Source organism: Balaenoptera ricei, chromosome 11 (assembly GCF_028023285.1).
Source record: "Balaenoptera ricei isolate mBalRic1 chromosome 11, mBalRic1.hap2, whole genome shotgun sequence".
In the NCBI taxonomy this organism is placed as follows: domain Eukaryota; kingdom Metazoa; phylum Chordata; class Mammalia; order Artiodactyla; family Balaenopteridae; genus Balaenoptera; species Balaenoptera ricei.
The window spans coordinates 75,837,460-75,859,148 of record NC_082649.1 but is presented as its reverse complement, the minus strand read 5'-3'; the positions used below and the strand labels follow the sequence as shown (position 1 = coordinate 75,859,148).

The 21,689-nt window shown below is 40.6% G+C and overlaps 1 protein-coding gene across 6 annotated transcripts in view; it reads right to left on the bottom strand.

Annotated features, from left to right (window-relative positions):
- KCTD6 (potassium channel tetramerization domain containing 6) overlaps positions 1-21,689 on the bottom strand; it is a 57,881-nt gene that overhangs the window by 33,449 nt on the left and 2,743 nt on the right. For 2 of the 6 annotated variants that reach the window (XR_009505904.1, XR_009505907.1), the window contains exon 2: positions 10,312-10,394. The exons of 3 other annotated variants lie outside the window; for them this stretch is intronic. The gene's annotated coding sequence lies outside the window, so the exon portion shown is untranslated. Of the gene's footprint in view, positions 1-10,311; positions 10,395-18,442; positions 18,499-21,689 lie in introns of all 6 variants that reach the window. One more of the 6 variants, XR_009505906.1, reaches the window with a different exon arrangement.

Sequence of the window (21,689 nt, the reverse complement as noted above, 5' to 3'; positions counted from 1 at the left end):
CACAGCCAAAAATAAATATAAAAATAAATAAATAAATAAAAAGATTACTAAAAAGATTAATAAAAAAAAAAAGAAAGAAAGAAATGAAGGAAACAATAGCAAAGATCAATAAAAATAAAAGCTGGTTCTTTGAGAAGATAAACAAAATTGATAAACCATTAACCAGACTCATCAGGAAAAAAAGGGAAAAGACTCAAATCAACAGAATTAGAAATGAAAAAAGAGAAGCAACAACTGACACCGCAGAAGTACAAAAGATCATGAAAGACTACTATAAGTAACTATATGCCAATAAAATGGACAACCTGGAAGAAATGGACAAATTCTTAGAAAAGAACAACTTTCCAAGACTGAACCAGGAAGAAATAGAAAACATGAACAGACAAATCACAAGCACTTAAATTGAAACTGTGATTAAATCTTCCAACAAACAAAAGCCCAGGGCCAGATGGCTTCACAGGTGAATTCTATCAAACATTTAGAGAAGAGCTAATACCTATGCTTCTCAAACTCTTCCAAAATACAGCAGAGGGAGGAACACTTCCAAACTCATTCTATGAAGCCCTGATATCAAAACCAGACAAAGATGTCATAAAAAAAAAAGAAAACTACAGGCCAACATCACTGATGAACATAGATGCAAAAATCCTCAACAAAATACTAGCAAACAGGGACTTCTCTGGTGGCACAGTGGTTAAGAATCTACCTGCCAATTCAGGGGACACGGGTTCAAAAGCTGGTCTGGGAAGATCCCACATGCCACAGAGCAACTAAGTCCATGTGCCACAACTACTGAACCTGTGCTCTAGAGCCCACGAGCCACAACTACTGAGCCTGTGTGCCACAACTACTGAAGCCCACATGCCTAGAGCCCGTGCTCCACAACAAGAGAAGCCACCGCAATGAGCAGCCAGCGCACCACAACAAAGAGTAGCCCCTGCTCGCCACAACTAGAGAAAACCTGTGCACAGCAACGAAGACCCAACGCAGCCAAAAATAAATTAATGAATTAATTAAAAAACAATACTAGCAAACAGAATCCAACAGCACATTAAAAGGATCATACACCATGATCAAGTGGGGTTTATCACAGGAATGCAAGGATTCTTCAGTATACGCAAATCAATCAATGTGATACACCATATTAACTAACTGAAGAATAAAAACCATACGATAATAGATGCAGAAAAAGCTTTTGACAAAATTCAACACCCATTTATGATAAATACTCTCCAGAAAGTGGGCATAGAGGGAACCTACCTCAACATAATAAAAGCCATATATGACAGACCCACAGGTAACATCATTCTCAATGGTGAAAAACTGAAAGCATTTCCTCTAAGATCAGGAACAAGACAAGGGTCCCACTCTCGCCACTATAATTCAACATAGTTTTGGAAGTTTTAGCCACAACAATCAGAGAAGAAAAAGAAATAACAGGAATCCAAATTGGAAAAGAAGAAGTAAAACTGTCACTGTTTGCAGATGACATGACACTATACATAGAAAATCCTAAAGATGCCACCAGAAAACTACTAGAGCTAATCAATGTATTTGGTAAAGTAGCAGGATACAAAATTAATGCACAGAAATCTCTTGCATTCCTATACAGTAACAACAAAAAGTCAGAAAGAGAAATTGAGGACACACTCCCCTTTACCATTGCAACAAAAAGAATAAGATACCTAGGAATAAACCTACCTAAGGAGGCAAAAGACCTGTATGCAGAAAACTGTAAGACACTGATGAAAGAAATCAAAGACGATACAAACAGATGGAAAGATATATCATGTTCTTGGATTGGAAGAATCAACATTGTGAAAATGACTATACTACCCAAAGCAATCTACAGATTCAATGCAATACCCATCAAACTACCAATGGCATTTTTCACAGAACTAGAACAAAAAATTTCACAATTTGTATGGAAGCACAAAAGACTCTGAATAGCCAAAGCAATCTTGAGACAGAAAAACGGAGCTGGAGAAATCAGGCTCCCTTGACTTCAGACTATACTATAAACCTACAGTAAACAAGACAGTATGGTACTGGCACAAAAACAGAAACATAGATCAATGGAACAGGATAGAAAACCCAGAGATAAACCCACGCACATATGGTCACCTTATCTTAGACAAAGGAGGCAAGAATATGCAATGGAGAAAAGATATCCTCTTCAATAAGGGGTGCTGGGAAAACTGGACAGCTACATGGAAAAGAATGAAATTAGAACACTCCCTAACACCATACACAAAAATAAACTCAAAATGGATTAAAGACCTAAATGTAAGGCCAGAAACTATAAAACTCTTAGAGGAAAACAAAGGCAAAATACTCTATGACATAAATCACAGCAAGATCCTTTTAGACCCACCTCCTAGAGAAATGGAAATAAAATCAAAAATAAACAAATGGGACCTAATGAAACTTAAAAGCTTTTGCACAGCGAAGGAAACTATAAACAATACAAAAAGACAACCCTCAGAATGGGAGAAAATATTTGCAAACGAAGCAACTGACAAGGGATTAATCTCCAAATTATACAAACTGCTCATGGAGCTCAAAATCAAAAAAACAAACAACCCAATCCAAAAATGGGTGGAAGACCTAAATAGACATTTCTCCAAAGTAGATATACAGATTGCCAACAAACACATGAAAAGATGCTCAACATCACTAATCATTAGAGAAATGCAAATCAAAACCACAAAGAGGTATCACCTCAACAACAGTCAGAATGGCCATCATCAAAAAATCTACAAACAATAAATTCTGGAGAGGGTGTGGAGAAAAGGGAACCCTCCTGCACTGTTGGTAGGAATGTAAATTGATACAGCCATTATGGAGAACAGCATGGAGGTTCCTTAAAAAACTAAAAATAGAACTACCATATGACCCAGCAATCCCACTACTGGGCATACACCCTGAGAAAACCATAATTCAAAAAGAGTCATGTACCACAATGTTCATTGCAGCACTATTTACAATAGCCAGGACATAGAAGCAACCAAAATGTCCATCGACGGATGAATGGATAAAGAAGATGTGGCACATATATGCAATGGAATATTACTCAGCCATAAAAAGGAACAAAATTGAGTTATTTGTAGTGAGGTGGATGGACCTAGAGTCTGTCATACAGAGTGAAGTAAGTCAAAAAGAGAAGAACAAATACCGGATGCTAATGCACATATATGGAATCTAAAAAAAACGGTACTGATGAACCTAGTGGCAGGGCAGGAATTAAGACACAGACGTAGAGAATGGACTTGACGACTCAGAGGTGAAGCTGGGACGAAGTGAGAGAGTAGCATTGACATATATACACTACCAAATGTAAAATGGATGGCTAGTGGGAAGCTGCTGCATAGCACAGGGAGATCAGCTCGATGCTTTGTGACAACCTAGAGGGGAGGGATAGGGAGGGTGGGAGGGAGACGCAAGAGGGAGGGGATATGGGGATATATGTATACATACGGCTGATTCACTCTGTTATACAGCACGAACTAACACAACATTGTAAAGCAATTATATTCCAATAAAGATATTTAAAAAAATAAAAATAAATAAATTTTTAAAGTTATACACTCACTATTATAATACAGTTCATTTTTACACAGATCCTGAGATAATGTGGTGAAAACTTGTCTCCCTAAATTATGTAACAACCAGACATAGAATAAGACTGGTGTTATTAATTCACAGACACCTTCCAACCCCAGTGTTATAAAGAAGTTCTAATATATTAAACAAAATGGCTTTCCTTTGGTCAAAAATGAATTTTCTAAGTCTAGTCAAGTAATCAACATCAACATGTCTGGGATGCTATGAAGTGTTTCTTGTGCCCAGAAATGGGGGGTTTTATTTATCCTTTAAAAGTTCACAGTACAGCATGTGGGTGAAGCTTTCTGAGCAACCTTTCCCTTTGCTACTGCAAAGCCAAACTGTGGGCTCAGAGTCTGAGCTTTCCTTCCCACAAAAAATGTGGCTAAGGCCAGAGAACAAAAGTATTTATACTTTTGGAGGCCCCCCTTTTCGTGAGTCACGTGGCAGCGGCCGTGATACTGTCCTTTCTGCACCTTCTGCCACTTGCTGCTTCCAGTCGAGAGGAGGAGGGCACCCTCTAGGGGTGAGACTGGGGAACAAAATAGTCTCCAACCCCTGGGAAAGGGACTGTGGGAATTCACCTGGATGGGCTTTCCAAGGCAGCTACGCTTCTAAAGCTTTCAAAAACTGAAGTCTATCAATGCAGTGCCAGATGTAACCTAAGGCACTGATACGTGTGCATGCAAGTTTGTGCGAACACACTAATAAAATCTGAGTATCTCTGGAAGGAGAAGCAGGAAACTAGTAACGGTGCTTGCCTCCTGGGAGAGAAATTCATAAGAGAGATGGGGATAGGGGGGAGACTCACTTTCCCTCCCCCCAAATTTATGATGAAAAACTTTCAAACATACAGAAAAGTTGAAAGAATAGTGCAATGAATTCCCACATGCTCACCACTGAGGTTCTACAACTGTTACCATTTACCATATTTGCTTTATCTCTATATTAATTTGCCTGAATTATTCGATTAGAGACTCACAGTAAAATCTTTATGTCCTTTGAATTTTGTACACAGTATATCATCTATCCAAATAAATAAATTTCTTAATAATAATAACCACCTCTGAGAGGTGTTGTGAGGGAGGAGTACATTAAATAAGATATATGTAAATACCTGGCACAGTGCCAAGCACAGAGTACCTGCTCAATAAATAAATGCTAACTATAGTCATTCTCACATTTCTCTTCATTTGCTTTTAGTTCCCATAGTCAACTCATTGCCTTTGATCACCCCAAGGCAGGCAGCACAGACGTGACAGGGCTGTTACGGAACAGAGGACAGGCCTCTAAAAAGCTCAGTGACTCCAAATTGGCCAGGCACCAAGGGCCCCCAGACGGGCCTAGCATCTGGGCCTTTTCCCAATTCAGTCCTCTTCCCACTTTTCCAAACTTCTCTCAACTCCTCAAAGGCTCCTGGCAGGTCCAGAGCAGGAGGGTCATAGTACCCTGTAGGGTGTATGACCACCCTGTTAGAAGCAGGCCAGGGAGCAGGGAGGAGGCCTAAAGTGGCCATGACAGTAAACGCTTCTGGGCTGCTCCAAGAAAATTGCTTCATGCCTACAAATATCCACCTTTTCCCACGGACTATCTTGTAATGAGTTTCACTAGTTTCTGATATCAAAAAGTAAAATAAATATAAAATATAATTTAGTATGTGGTAAAAACCAAATAAACATGCTACCTAGATCTCTAAATATATGTGTCATATAACATATGTAATTCATAATATACATATATACAATACACATATATTAACATAATATATGTTAACATGTAATATACATGTTATCAGATAACATAAATATAAAATACAATTCAGTATGTGGTAAAAACCAAGTAGTGAGAGATTCTATGCTAGCTAGGCCTCTTTTTTTCTCTACACACACTTATATGCAACATATATAACACATTATATTACATGTTATGTACAGTATATATGTACATTATATTACATTTATTTATTTATTTAGAGACCTAGTTAGCATCTCTGACTATGTGGGTTTTACCACATACTGAACTATATTTGGTCAGACTAATCCTTTTCCTCACCAGGGGAAACCAGTTGTAGATAAACCAGTGAGTCACCATTCGCTCTGCTGGCCATGACTAGTATCTCTCTGGGGCCTCACACCTTCCTGCCAACTGCCCACGAACCCAGAGACTTCTTCCAGTCCTTGTGGAGAGAGAACCGGGGAAGGCACCTGCCCCTCAGTCCTGTGAGGTAGGAACTACTATTATCCTCATTGCAATAAACTGAATGTATTTTCCCCCACAAAAGTCATACGTTGAAACCTAATGCCCAATGTGATGGTATTTGGAGATGGAACCTTTGGGAGGTGATTAGGTCATGAGGGCAAAGCCTTCATGAATGGTATCAGTGCCCTTATAAAAAAAGACCCTGGAGAGCTCCCTCACCCCTTCTGCTATCTGAGGACATTAAGACAGACATCTATGAACCAGGAAGCAGGCTGGTTGACACCAAATCTGCTGACGCCTTGATTTTGGACTTTCCAGTCTCCAGAACTTTGAGAAATAAATTTATGTTGTTTATAAGTTACCTAGTCTATGGTATGTTGTTACAGTGGCCCAAAAAGACTCAAGACACCCATTTAACCAAAGAGAGATGAGGTACAGACGCCACGAGTAATGAGCTCAAGGTCACAAAGCTAGTAAGTGGCAGTGCTGGGATGCCAGTTTCTGCCAGTGGACCTTTAATACAGATCTCAATGTAGAAACGTGCACACATGAACTATATCAGCAAAAGTGTGGGGGAAAAGGCACTTTTAGATATTCCTTGTTGGAAAGTAAATTTGGAAATCAATATGACAATACTGAACACAATTTAAAATGCACATAGTTACTTTGACCTTGAAATTCTTCCTCTAGAAATTATTCACAGATGCCTTTACATGGGTGTGCAAAAACATATGGACAAGACATTCCATTGCACCATGATTATAACAGTAAAGACCAGAAGACTAGGACACGGTGTAATAGGGCATCAGTTAAACAAATTATGATACAGCCACACTCTGGAACACTATACACCTGTGAAGATGAATGAGGGAAATCTACTTGCGCTGATATGCAGAGCCCTCCAAGGTATATTTCTAATGAAAAAACAGCACAGGGCAGTACATGTGTCTTAAAAGGTAACATTTAATCCAATGTACAGGGTGGTGATTCCAGGAAAGATGGAGTAACACACTCTACCCTATCTATCACACTAACTGCAACTACAAACCCTTTCAGAATGCATGGAGCAGTGACCTAAGGATTTTGAAAAGCAAATGGTAGCAGGTGAATCAGGGAAAGAGGCCAGAATCCAAAGGTCCACAAAACTGGTGAGAAGTTCAGGTTTTTTCCCTTCAGTATTGCCCAGCCTGGATTCAAGTGCACCTGCTCAAAACTCAGAAGTGTTCATCAGGTGCAGACAGAAAGAGTTCCAAGAGAAGGCCTCTCTTTCTGATCTGAGGAGTGTGTGTGTGTGTGTGTGTGTGTGTGTTTGGGGGTTGGGGAGTGGGGAATCAGGGGAATATTCCATTTTGGTTTTTGTTATTCTTGTTCTTTTTTCTGTTTTCCTGCCCCACCCTGCAGGCAATACCTTAGTGTTGGTGGCAGTAGTGGGTGGTCAGATGCTTAAAACTCTAAATGGAGGGGAAATTTGTCTCTAACCAGAGGAGCTGTGATTCCAAGAGCATGGAGAGAATACCATTGCTTTGTTTCTCTCCCTGTCCTCCCGTGGTCCCAGACGCAGACACAGCAGTAAGAAGTACACAACAGAGCAGGGAAACTAAAGCCACACTGTTAGGGGCTGAATGGTCCCCCTCAAATTCATATATTGAAGTCATAACCCCCAGTATCACAGAATGTGACTACATTTGGAGATGGCCTTTGAAGCGGTAATGAGGGCAAAATGAAGTCATTAGGGTAGGGCCTAATCCAATATGACTAGTGTCATTATAAGAAGAGGGGTTTAGGACACAGACATGTACATGCACAGAGGAGAGACCATGTGAGGACACAGCAAGAAAGCAAGGAGAGAGGCTTCAGAGGAAATCAACCTTGCAGGAAACTTCATCGTGGAATTTCAGCCTTCAGAACCGTGAGAAAATAAATTTCTGTTGTTTAAGTCACCCAGTCTGTGGTATTTTGTTATGGCAGCCCCAGCAAACTAATACACCTATCTTTCTGGCTAGGGGATGAGGAAGGAAGGGTCTAGGGCATCAAAAGGTATTCAGAACATCATAGAGATGAGGGAGATCTAGAGAGACATCCCAGAAAGCTATGTATGACCTCCTGGGCTCACCCTGGAGCTTACATGTACAGATCTGACACTAAACAGCATATCACAAGCCTTGCCATCTGAGCTACAAGGTAGCACACTACCACGGTCCCCGACTGACCATTGGGTAGCACACACGTGGGACTGATCCAAAGGGCACTGCAAATGCTTTAAAAACTGAGCTGACTTTGGAACCACAGCCCACAGCAGGCAGGTTGAAACTTGCAACCTGAACCGAACCTTCTGGACTACCTACAAAAATGTAAAATATCAACATTCTCTAGCCAGACTGACGAAGAAATAAAGACAAAAGACACAGGTTACTGGGGCTTCCCTGGTGGTGCAGTGGTTAAGAATCCGCCTGCCAATGCAGGGGACACAGGTTCGAGCCCTGGCCCAGGAAGATCCCACATGCCATGGAGTAACTAAGCCCGTGTGCCACAACTACTGAGCCTGTGCTCTAGAGCTTGCGTGCCACAACGACTGAGCCCACGTGCCACAACCGCTGAAGCCCACGCACCTAGAGCCCATGCTCCGCAACAAGAGAAGCCACTGCAATGAGAAGCCCGCACACCACAACGAAGAGTAGCCCCCACTCGCCGCAACCAGAGAAAGCCCGCACACAGCAACAAAGACCCAACACAGCCAAAAATAAAAATAAAAAATAAATAAATTTATAAAATTAAAAAAAAAAAGACACAGGTTACTAATTTCAGGAATTAAAAAGGGGATATCACTACAGACCCCACAGACTTTAAAAGTGAATTTTGTGAACAAATCAACATATATAAATTTGGCAACTTAGATGAAATGGACTTATTCCTTGAAAAATAAAAACAACTGTAATTTACCCAAGAATAAAAAGATAACCTGAATAATCCTATATTCATTAAAGAAATAGAATTTGTAGTTAAAAGCTCCGTAAAGGGACTTCCCTGGTGGCGCAATGGTTAAGAATCCACCTGCCAATGCAGGGGACAGGGGTTTGATCCCTGGTCTGGGAAGATCCCATGTGCCGCGGAGCAACTAAGCCCATGCACCACAACTACTGAGCCTGCGCTCTAGAGCCCACGAGCCACAACTACTGAGCCCACATGCCACAACTACTGAAGCTCACGCGCCTAGAGCCCATGCTCCGCGACAAGAGAAGCTACTGCAATGAGAAGCCCGCACACTGTAACAAAGAGTAGCCCCCGCTCACCACAACTAGAGAAAGCCCACGTGCAGCAACAGAGACCCAACACAGCCAAAAATAAATAAATAAATAAAAATTTTTTAAACTTTAAAAAATATATAAATAAAAGCTCCATAAAAAAGGTACTTCCCTGGTGGTACAGTGGTTAAGAATCCGCCTTTCAATGCAGGGGACGGGGGTTCAATCCCTAGTCGGAGAGCTAAGATGCCACATGCGGCAGGGCAACTACTGAGCCCACACGCCACTACTAGAGAGGCTGTGTGCTGCAACTACAGAGCCCATGCACTGCAACTAGAGAGAAGCCTGCGCGCCGCAACGAAAGATCCTGTGTGCTGCAACTAAGACCTGAAGCAGCCATAAATAAATAAATATATATTTTTTAATTGTTGAATGATTAAATTGTAAAAAAAAAAAAAAATCTTATATACAAAAAAAAAAGAAACTTCATAAAAAAGAAATCTCTGGATGTTTTCAAATATAAATTCTACCAAACATTTAAAGAAGAAATAAAACCAATTCTACACAACCTTTTTCAGAAAACAGAAGAGGAGGGAACACTTCCCAACTCATTTTGAGGCCACCATTACCCTGATACCAAAGTCAGACAACAGAAGAAAACTATAGACCAATTATCTTTCATAAACATAGACAGAAATCTCCTCAACAAAAATTAGCAAATCAAAATCCAGCAATATATATGTGTGTGCATATGTGTATATGTACATACATATATCCCACTGTGACCAAGCAGGGTGTATACCAGAAAGGCAATATTGGTTCAATATTTAAAAATCAATCAATGTAGGGACTTCCCTGGTGGTCCGGTGGGTAAGACTCCGCACTCCCAATGCAGGGGGCCCAGGTTCAATCCCTGGTCAGGGAACTTGATTCCGCATGCATGCTGCAACTAGGAAGCCTGCATGCCACAACTAAAGATACTGCGTGCCACAACGAAGATCCCGCGTGTCGCAACTAAGACCCGACGCAGCCAAACTAAAAATAAAATAAATAATAAATACTTTTTAGAAATCAATCAATGTAATCTACAATGTTAACAAACTAAAGAAGAAAAATCAAATGATCATATAAATTGTTGCAGAAAAGGCTTGTGACAAAATTCGATGGCCATTCAGGATAAAAGAACTCAGTAAATTAGAAACAAAGGGAACTTCCTTTGCCTGAATAAGGATCTCTACAAAAAAATTAAAACAAACATCACACTTACTGGTAAAAGTTTGAATGCTTTTCCTCTAAGATGTGGAACAAGGCAAAGATGTTCCTTCTTACCACTCCTATTCAACATGGGTACTAGAAGGCCAGCAAAAAAGGCAAGAAAAAGAAAGAAAAGACATAAATATTAGAAAGATAGAAATAAAATTGTCTCTTTCGCAGACAACAGAATTGTCCAAGCAGACAATCCCATGAAATCTACAAAAAAATCTTCTAGAAATAACAAATGAGTTTAGCAAGGTTGCAGAACATTATGTCAACACCTGAAAATCAACTGCATTTCTGTATACTAGCAGTAAACTACCAGAAACCAAAATTTTTAAAACATAACATTTACAATAGCCTAAAAAGGACAGAAAATCTTAGGCATAAATCTAATAAACTATGTGCAAGATCTGTATGCTGAAAACTACAAAAGCCTGATGAAAAAAATCAAAGAAGACTGAAGTAAATGGGATACCAGTTCTTTCCAAAATGTTCTATAGATTCAACACTATTCCAATCAAAATTCTATCAAGATTTTTTTTTGTAGCTGCAGTTAAGCTGATTGTAAAACAACTTTGAAAAGAAAATGCTGGAAGACTCACATTACTTGATTTAAAAAATTACTGTACAGCTGCAGTAATTAAGACAGTGTAATACTGAAAAAGGGATAAACACAGAGATCAATGAAACAGAATAGAGTCCAAAACCAGAAACCACTCAAAACAACCAACTGATTTTTGCACAAAGGTGCAAAGGCAATTCAATGGATGAAAGATGGTCTTTTTACCAAACAGTGTTAAACAATTGGACATCTAGATGTAAAAAAACTCTGGACCTAAACCTCACACCTTATACAAAAATTAACTCAAAATGGACCATAGAGCTAAACGTAAAACTATAAAACTGTAGAAGAAAACATTAAAGAAAAGCTTTACAACCTGGTGTTAGGCAGAGTTCTTAGACATGACACCAAAACAGGAACCATAAAAGAAAATTTTGGTAAATTGAATTTCATCAAAATTTAAACCTTTTCTCTGAAAGACAGTGTTGAAAGAATGAAGAGATATGTCACAGACTGGGAGAAAATACAGTGGGCCCTCAGTATCCACAGATTCCACACCTGCAGATTCAACCAACAGAGGATTGTGTCAGAGGTCCTACTGTTAGAAATTGATAAGAGGCCGGACAAGGAATTCGGGCAAGGCTTTATTGGGACTCGGGCTGCAGCACGAGGGAGTGAGAACAAGTAACAGCTACCCTTGCTCACTCCCCGAGGGGGGTGGTGAGCTGGTTCCTTAAATGGGGTAAGGCTAGAGGGGGGCTGGCTTAGATGTTCTGCCCACCCCCTTGGTGGTGCTGTGTGCAGGGATCATCAGGGTACCCTGCTTTTGCTCTGGGCACCTCAGAAGTGGCAGTTGGGTTTTGGCCTTTTTGCATCTTATTGTTCACACTTTGCCCCAACTGCACATGCATGCAGTTATTTTTAGTCCCTTATACTTTCTTTGTATTTTATTGCCGAAGGAGACGTTTGTCCAGGTGCAAGCACTCCAGTAGAGGGTCCCAGATCCCAGGTCCTAGCCTGTCTCACTACTATAAGGGACTTGAGCATTCACAAATTTAGGTAACCTCAGGATGGGAGAGGTTCTGGAAACAATCCCCTCGCAGATACCAAGGGATGACTGTATTTGCAAATCCCATATTCAACATACAGCTTATATCCAGAATATACACATATACATACAAACACACACACACATATATATATAAAACTCAACCTTAAGAAAACAAACAACCCAAGAAAAAATGGGCAAAGACTTAAACAGACATTTTACCAAAGATGATATACAAATGGCTAATAAGCAAACGAAGAGATACTTAACATCATTAGCCATTAGGGAAATGAAAATCAAAACCATGATGAGGTATCACTGCAGACCCATTAGAAAGGCAAAAAACAAAAACAGACAAATTATAACATCAAGAGTTGGTGAGGATGTGGAACAACTGGGACTCTCATACACTGTTGTTGAGAATACAAAATGGTACTCCAGAAAACAGTTTGACAGTCTCTTAAAAGTTAAATATACACTTGCATATGAGCCAGCAATCCCAATATCGCATGGTAGAGAAATGAGAATGTATGTTCATACAAAATTCTGTACAAAAATTTTATATTAACTCTATTCATCATCACCAAAAACTGGAAACAACTAAAATGTCCTTTAACAGGTAAACGGATGAACAAACTGTGGTGCGTGCATAAAACAGAATACTACTCGCAATAAAAAAGAATGGACTATCCATACACGTGACAACACAGACGAATCTCAAAGGCATTGTGTTGAGTGAAAGAAGCCAGTCTCAAAAAGTTATATACTGTGTGACTGCATTTATATAACATTCTGGAAAAGGCAATAGTGTGGCAACAGAGACACAGATTAGGGGTGGTCAGGCATTAGGGATGGAGGGTGTGGTGTCACAAGGACAGCCAGAGGGAGTTTTGGGGGTCATAGAGCCATTGTGTATGCTGATTGTGGCTGTCATTACCCAAATCTATACCAGCTTAGAAACACACACACACACACACACACACACACACACACACTTAATTTTACTATATGATCATTAAAAAAATATTTTTAAAAACCTAACATTTGTGTAAAGAAAGGGCTTATACATAAATAGCCCTTCTCTGTAAACAGACAGAAGAAATGAGTAATGGTGGCTGCCGTGGCAGGGGGCAGAGGCAGCGTAACTGAGGTTCAGGAGCAGGAAGGACGATTACTTCGTACCTTTCTGTACTACTTGAATTTTTTTTCCTGCAATGGGATGAATTTCCTATTCAAAACATTTTTGAAATTTAAAATAAAATATAAAACAAAGTGTATATGGATATATTGGAATAAAATATGCAAAAATTATAAAAGATATTTTGCTCAGAAATGGGATAGAGAGTCTCCATTTGGGAAAATGAAAAAGTTCTGGAGATGGATGGCGGTGGTAATTGAACAGCAGTGTGAAAGTATTTAATGCCACTGAACTGTACACTTGAAAATGGTTAAGGGACTTCCCTGGTGGCGCAGTGGTTAAGAATCCACCTGCCAATGCAGGAGACATGGGTTCGAGCCCTCGTCCGGGAAGATCCCACATGCTGCAGAACTACTGAGCCCGCGTGCCACAACTACTGAAGCCCACGTGCCTAGAGCCCATGCTCTGCAACGAGAAGCCACCACGCACAGCAACGAAGAGTAGCCCCCGCTCGCCACAACTAGAGAAAGCCCGCGCACAGCAACGAAGACCCAACACAGCCAAAAATAAAAAAAAAATAAAATAAAAATGGTTAAAATGGTAAATTTTATGTTATTCATATTTTATCACTATATAAAACAATTAGAATATGAGCAAAAATCTTGAACAGACACTTCACCAAAGATGGATGGCAAGTAAGTATGTAGAAAGGTGTTCAACATCATTAAATATTAGGGAAATGCAAATCAAAATCATGAGGGATATCACTATACATCTATTAGAATGTCTGAAATAAAAATTATTGACAATATCAGGTGCTGGCAATGACCCCAGAGCAACTGGATGTCTCCTACATTGCTGGAGGAACCCTAAAATGGTACAGCCACTCTGGAAGAACAGTATGGCAATTTCTTAAAAGTTAAACATACACTTAACATACAATCATGCTGCTGGATACCTAAAGAAATGAAAATTTATGTTCACACAAAAACCTGTAAACCAATGTTCACAGCAGCTGTATTGGAAATAGCTAAAACTGAATACAACCCAGAAGTCCTTCAGTGGATGAATGGATAAACTGATATAGCCATACAGCTGTTAAGCAATAAAAAAGAATGAAATGTTGATACATGCAACTACTTGCACGGATCTTGGGGCATTAGGCTGAGTGACAATAGTCAATTGCAAAGAGTTACATATTGCATGATTCCATGAAATAACAAATTATAGTGTTTGAGAAGAGATTAGTGGTTACCAGGAGTTAGGGGTTGGAGAAGGTGTATCTATGAGGTAACACGAGGGAGTTTCTCTGTAGTGATGGAAAAATTCTATATTCTGACTGTGCTGGTGGTTACATGAATTTGTACTTATGATAAATTTCCATAGTACTACACACGCACACACACACACACAAATGCACACACACACACAAATGCATATAAAAATTGGTGAAAGCTGAATAAAGTGTCTACCTGAGTTAATAGTATTGTACTAATGTTAATTCTGGGTTTTGACAACGTACTATGGTTATAAAAAATATTACCATTGGGCAAAGCTGGATGTAAGGTATATGAAAACTCCTGCACACTCTTTGTATTTTTGTTCTTCTTGTGAGTCTTAAGATCTCTCAAGAGAAAAATTTATGAGAAAAAAAAAAGAGGAGTAAATTATTAATACTTAACATGGATGAATCAATCTCAGTAACATTTTGCTGAGCTAAATAAGCCAGACACAAGAGCACACGGTGTATAACTCCATTGGTTTCAAGTTCTAAAACAGGCCAACAGAAATATGACTATGGAAACCAGATCTGTGTTTGCCTGTGAGGTGATATGTGGGGAATAACTTAAGAGGAGACATGAGAGAACTTTCTGGAGTGGTGGAAATGTGCATTTTACTGTGTTTAAGTTACACCTAAAAAGATGGAGGAGCGAAAAGTCCTCTTTAATAAACCTTGCTTGCAATGACCAAAATACAAACAAACAAAAAAAAAAACCACCACAAAAAAAATATTGGTCAAGCCTGTGGAGATCAAAAACTTTGGATAAAAGACTTTCTGATGACTGACAACCCAAAGAGACTGGAGGACAAATGTTCCTGGAACTTCGGGAAGATTTAATTCCAAGAGAAAAGTGGCCTAGTTGGCCAACTTACACTTTCCAATTCCTTTCTGTAAAATCCAGCGAGCATATAAATGTAGAGTGGCTTTAAAAAGATAACGGATTTAAAATTCAGCACTTCCGGTACTTCCCTGGTCGTGAAGTGGTTAAGAATCCACCTGCCAATGCAGGGGACACGGGTTCAAGCCCTGGTCTGGGAAGATCCCACATGCCGCAGAGCAACTGAGCCCATGCTCCACAACTACTGAGCCTGCGCTCTTGAGCCTGTGAGCCACAACTACTGAGACCGCGTGCCACAACTACTGAAGCCCGCGCACCTACAGCCTGTGCTCCGCAACAAGAGAAGCCACTGCAATGAGGAGCCTGTGCACCACAACAAAGAGTAGCCCCGCCGCTCGCTGCAACTAGAGGAAGCCTGCGCACAGCAACAAAGACCCAACACACCAAAAAAATAAATAAATAAGTTTATTAAAAAACTAATGATAAAATAAAATAAAATTCAGCACTTCCATCTTTTGTGCTTTTTACTCCGAAACATAAAATTATGCCTAGCTTTTCCAAACTGGCCATTCATAAAGTTTAAAAGGAAAGCACATATACTGATGAAGATACTCAATGTGTCTGAAATATCCACAGTCATTATTTTAAAAGGAAAGCACATATACTGATGAAGATACTCAATGTGTCTGAAATGTCCACAGTCATTATTTTAAAAGGAAAGCACATATACTGATGAAGATACTCAATGTGTCTGAAATGTCCACAGTCATTATTTTAAAAGGAAATTCTCACCTGAGGCCAGCTGAGTCCTCTGGAGTCGCCGCGGCCTTCCTGACTAAACTGGCCAGACTAGCTGCAAGGACTCAGGGTTCCTGGCTTTTTGGGATTTCTGTGTAAATACAGCCCCAAAATCCTGTCCTTTGTCTAGATCAAAGGACAGGATTCTGGCTTCTCTTTGGGTCACTGTTCCCTTACCTGATGTCTCCTTTTGCTTTGTAATTTTAATCCTGAAATCTTTTTTTTTTTTTTTGGGCCATGCTGCATGGCTTGTGGGATCTTAGTTCCCCAACCAGGGGTTGAACCCATGCCCCTGCAGTGGAATGTGGAGTCCTAACCACTGGACTGCCAGGGAATTCCCAATCCTGAAATCTTTTAGTGCTGGATGGTGGGACAGACGGGAGTGGTGGGAGAACTGACACACATTTTCATTCTGAGTAGAACCCAGGAATCCGTGAGGGCTGACATCTCAAATTCAGGGATTTCCCAGGGATGCCATGGCTGTCTGGAAACTGCTGGGGTCTCCTGCCAAGAACTTGCCAAGTAGAGAATGCTGCTCACCATCGTGCCCTACAAGTATTGAGTCATTAGCCACTGCAGTCTCTGACCATCAACATACCCTGAAAGGTGTTCAGGACAGAGACTGACAATGAGGCACTCTATGCTCTGAGAAAACTGGCGAAACAGGCCTTCAAATAGTTTCAGGAGAAAAATTTATGAACCCAATTTCTTGCATCTTACTATACTTAGAAAAGCACTAAAAATCATTAACTAGGGCTTCCCTGGTGGCGCAGTGGTTGAGAATCTGCCTGCCAATGCAGGGGACACGGGTTCGAGCCCTGGTCTGGGAAGATCCCACATGCCGCAGAGCAACTAGGCCCGTGAGCCACAACTACTGAGCCTGTGCGTCTGGAGTCTGTGCTCTGCAACAAGAGAGGCCGCGATAGTGAGAGGCCCGCGCACCGCGATGAAGAGTGGTCCCCGCTCGCCACAACTAGAGAAAGCCCTCGCACAGAAACGAAGATCCAACACAGGCAAAAATAAATAAATAAATTTATTTAAAAAAAAAAATCATTAACTAAAATATCTACTCATGACTAGCAGTAACCTTCTACCAAGATGTGTGCTTGACTGCATAACTGCATACCCTTCTCCAAAATCATGTATGTGCTGACCTCCCCTCTCACCTGTTCGGAGCAGTTCCTCAGCCCCATCTGAGAGGCAGTCTCCTGGGCTATAGTCCTCAGTACATCCCCAAATAAAACGAAACTCACAGCTCTCACATTGTGCGCTTTTATTTCAGTCCACAGACTGAAGGGACTAGAGGACGGTGCCAGATGAGGGAGACAGAAGGTCTTGACTTCATACCTTAGAGACTATCTCTCCATTTTAAAGACGATGAAGCAGAGGCCCAGAGACTAAAGGCCATCTCTATGCAGCTGCGCCCAAATTTATTTCTCTAGCGCTACCTAGCCTCTAGCTCCAAGCTTCTATATTCAAGCTGGGTATGATCCAGTCATCTAAATACAGCTTATTCAGAATAGATTCTTACCTCCCACCTGCTCTCAGGCTCCCCCCCTCCATCCAACAACAACAAAAAACCCCAAAAGCTTCCTCCACTCTTCCCCTTTCCTCACGGCAATCCTATTGATTCCAGTCTGAAATAAATCTCAAACCTGTCCCCTCCTCTTCATGCTGAAACTGCCCTCTAGACCAGCTCTCCCTCTGCCAAAGACTCCCTGGGGTCTCCCTGCTCATCCCCCTCTTTTCATTCTCACTCAGCAACCAGACCCACTCCTGTGACCTAGTCGCTGCCCTGCTGCACTGGCTTCCCAGAGCCCTTACAGTAAACCCAGATTCTGAGGTTGCAGACCAGCAGCCCGCAGCCCTCAGAAAAGTTTTTGGAATGTCCTGGGGAAGAGTGAGGACTGAGGGAGTCCCCAGAGGTCCCACTTGACCCCCCCACCCCCTCCCCACCTCCCAGCCCCACCCCGGTCGAAATGAGACCAAGGAGAGGAGGCTTCCAGAGGCTTCCCTAGTAGGGTGTTTGGCCCCATAAGTCCCTCTCTAAATGCGGGTTGTTGTAACTCCCTCCCAGGCGGGACCCCAACTTCCACTTTAGGAAGCAGTGGGAAAAGACTACCCTTCAGAGTCAGACAATCCTAAAGCCAAATCCTGGCTCATTTAACCAATCCCAGCTTCAGTCTACCCACCTGAGAAATGGAGCCCATAATAATAACACTAATTACCTGGGAGGGTTCTTGTGAGAATTAAATAACACAATGCCTGGCACACATGAAAGCTCCTGTTCACGTTCTAAAGAACCAACAGAGAGGAGGGCCTTCAGGATGGCGGAGGAGTAAGACGTAGAGATCACTTTCCTCCCCACAGATACATCAGAAATACATCTACATGTGGAACAACTCCTACAGAACACCTATTGAACAGTGGCAGAAAACCTCAGACTTCCCAAAAGGCAAGAAACTCCCCACGTACCTGGCCAGGTGGCTGACAGGGTCTTGGTGCTCCGGCCGGGTGTCAGGTCTGAGCCCCTGAGCATGGAGAGCTGGGTTCAGGACATTGGACCACCAGACACCTCCCGGCCCCACATAATATCAATAGGTGAGAACTCTCCCAGAGATCTCCGTCTCAACGCTAAGACCCAGCTCCACTCCATGACCAGCAAGCTCCAGTGCTGGACACCCCATGCCAAACAACTAGCAAGACAGGAACACAACCCCACCCATAGCCAGAGAGGCTGCCTAAAATCATACTAAGTTCACAGACGCCCCAAAACACACCACTGGACACGGTCCTGCCCACCAGAAAGACAACATCCAGCCTCACCCACCAGAACACAGGCACCAGTCCCCTCCACCAGGAGGCCTACACAACCCACTGAACCAACCTTACCCACTGGGGGCAGACAGCAAAAACATCGGGAACTACGAACCTACAGCCTGTGAAAAGGAGACCCCAAACACAGTAAGTTAAGCAAAATGAGAAAACAGAGAAATACACAGCAGATGAAGGAGCAAAGTAAAAACCCACCAGACCAAACAAATGAAGAGGAAATAGACAGTCTACCTGAAAAAAGAATTCAGAGTAATGATAGTAAAGACGATCCAAAATCTCAGAAATAGAATGGAGAAAATACAAGAAACATTTAACAAGGACCTAGAAGAACTAAAGAGCAAACAAACATTGATGAACAACACAATAAATGAAATTAAAAATTCTCTAGAAGGAATCAGTAGCAGAATAACTGAGGCAGAAGAATGGATAAGTGACCTGGAAGATAAAATAGTGGAAATAACTACCGCAGAGCAGAATAAAGAAAAAAGAATGAAAAGAATTGAGGACAGTCTCAGAGACCTCTGGGACAACACTAAATGCACCAACATTCAAATTATAGGGGTCCCAGAAGAAGAAGAGAAAAAGAAAGGGACTGAGAAAATATTTGAAGAGATGATAGTTGAAAACTTCCCTAATACGGGAAAGGAAATAGTCAATCAAGTCGAGGAAGCACAGAGAGTCCCATACAGGATAAATCCAACGAGAAACACACCAAGACATATTAATCAAACTATCAAAAATTAAATTCAACGAAAAAATATTAAAAGCAGCAAGGGAAAAGCAACAAATAACATACAAGGGAATCCCCATAAGGTTGACAGCTGATCTTTCAGCAGAAACTCTGCAAGCCAGAAGGCAGTGGCAGGACATATTTAAAGTGATAAGAGGGAAAAACCTACAACCAAGATTACTCTACCCAGCAAGGATCTCATTCAGATTGGACGGAGAAATTAAAACCTGTACAGACAAACAAAAGCTAAGAGAATTCAGCACCACCAAACTAGCTTTACAGCAAATGCTAACGGAACTTCTCTAGGCAGGAAATAGAAGAGAAGGAAAAGACCTACAATAATAAACCCAAAACAATTAAGAAAATAGTAATAGGAACATACATATTGATAATTACCTTAAATGTAAATGGATTAAATGCTCCAACCAAAAGACATAGACTGGCTGAATGGATACAAAAACAAGACCCATATATATGCTGTCTACAAGAAACCCACTTTAGACCTAGGGATACATACAGCCTGCAAGTGAGGGGATGGAAAAAGATATTCCATGCAAATGGAAATCAAAAGAAAGCTGGAGTAGCAATTCTCATATCAGATAAAACAGACTTTAAAATAAAGACTATTACAAGAGACAAAGAAGGACACTACATAATGATCAAGGGATCAATCAAAGAAGGAGATATACCAATTGTAAATATTTATGCACCCAACATAGGCGCACCTCAATACATAAGGCAAATGCTAACAGCCATAAAAGGGGAGATCGACAGTAACACAATCATAGTAGGGGACTTTAACACCCCACTTTCACCAATGGACAGATCATCCAAAATGAAAATAAATAAGGAAACACAAGCTTTAAATGACACATTAAACAAGATGGCTTAATTGATATTTATAGGCCATTCCATCCAAAAGCAACAGAATACACTTTCTTCTCAAGTGCTCATGGAACATTCTCCAGGATAGATGATATCCTGGGTCACAAATCAAGCCTTGGTAAATTTAAGAAAATTGAAATTGTATCAAGTATCTTTTCCGACCACAATGCTACGAGACTAGATATCAATTACTGGAAAAAACATGTAAAAAATAAAAACACATGGAAGCTAAACAATACACTACTAAATAACCAAGAGATCACTAAAGAAATCAAAGAGGAAATCAAAAAATACCTAGAAACAAATGACAATGAAAACATGATGACCCAAAACCTATGGGATGCAGCAAAAGCAGTTCTAAGAGGGAAGTTTATAGCAATACAATCCTACCTCAAGAAACAGGAAAAATCTCAAATAAACAACCTAACCTTACACCTAAAGCAATTAGAGAAAGAAGAACAAAAAAAAAAAAAACCCAAAGTTAGCAGGAAAGAAATCATAAAGATCAGATCAGAAATAAATGAAAAAGAAATGAAGGAAACAATAGCAAAGATCAATAAAACTAAAGGTTGGTTCTTTGAGAAGATAAACAAAATTGATAAAACATTAGCCAGACTCATCAAGAAGAAAAGGGAGAAGACTCAGATCAATAGAATTAGAAATGAAAAAGGAGAAGTAACAACTGACACTGCAGAAATACAAAGGATCGTGAGAGATTACTACAAGCAAATCTATGCCAATAAAATGGACAACCTGGAAGAAATGGACAAATTCTTAGAAAAGCACAACCTTCTGAGACTGAACCAGGAAGAAATAGAAAATATAAACAGACCAATCACAAGCACTGAAATTGAAACTGTGATTAAAAATCTTCCAACAAACAAAAGTCCAGGACCAGATGGCTTCACAGGCGAATTCTATCAAACATTTAGAGAAGAGCTAACACCTATCCTTCTCAAACTCTTCCAACATATAGCAGAGGGAGGAACACTCCCAAACTCATTCTACAAGGCCACCATCACCCTGATACCAAAACCAAATAAAGATGTCACAAAAAAAGAAAACTACAGGCCAACATCAGTGATGAACATAGATGCAAAAATCCTCAACAAAATACTAGCAAACAGAATCCAACAGCACATAAAAGGATCATACACCATGATCAAGTGGGGTTTATCCCAGGAATGCAAGGATTCTTCAATATATGCAAATCAATCAATGTGATACACCATATTAACTAACTGAAGAATAAAAACTATATGATAATCTCAA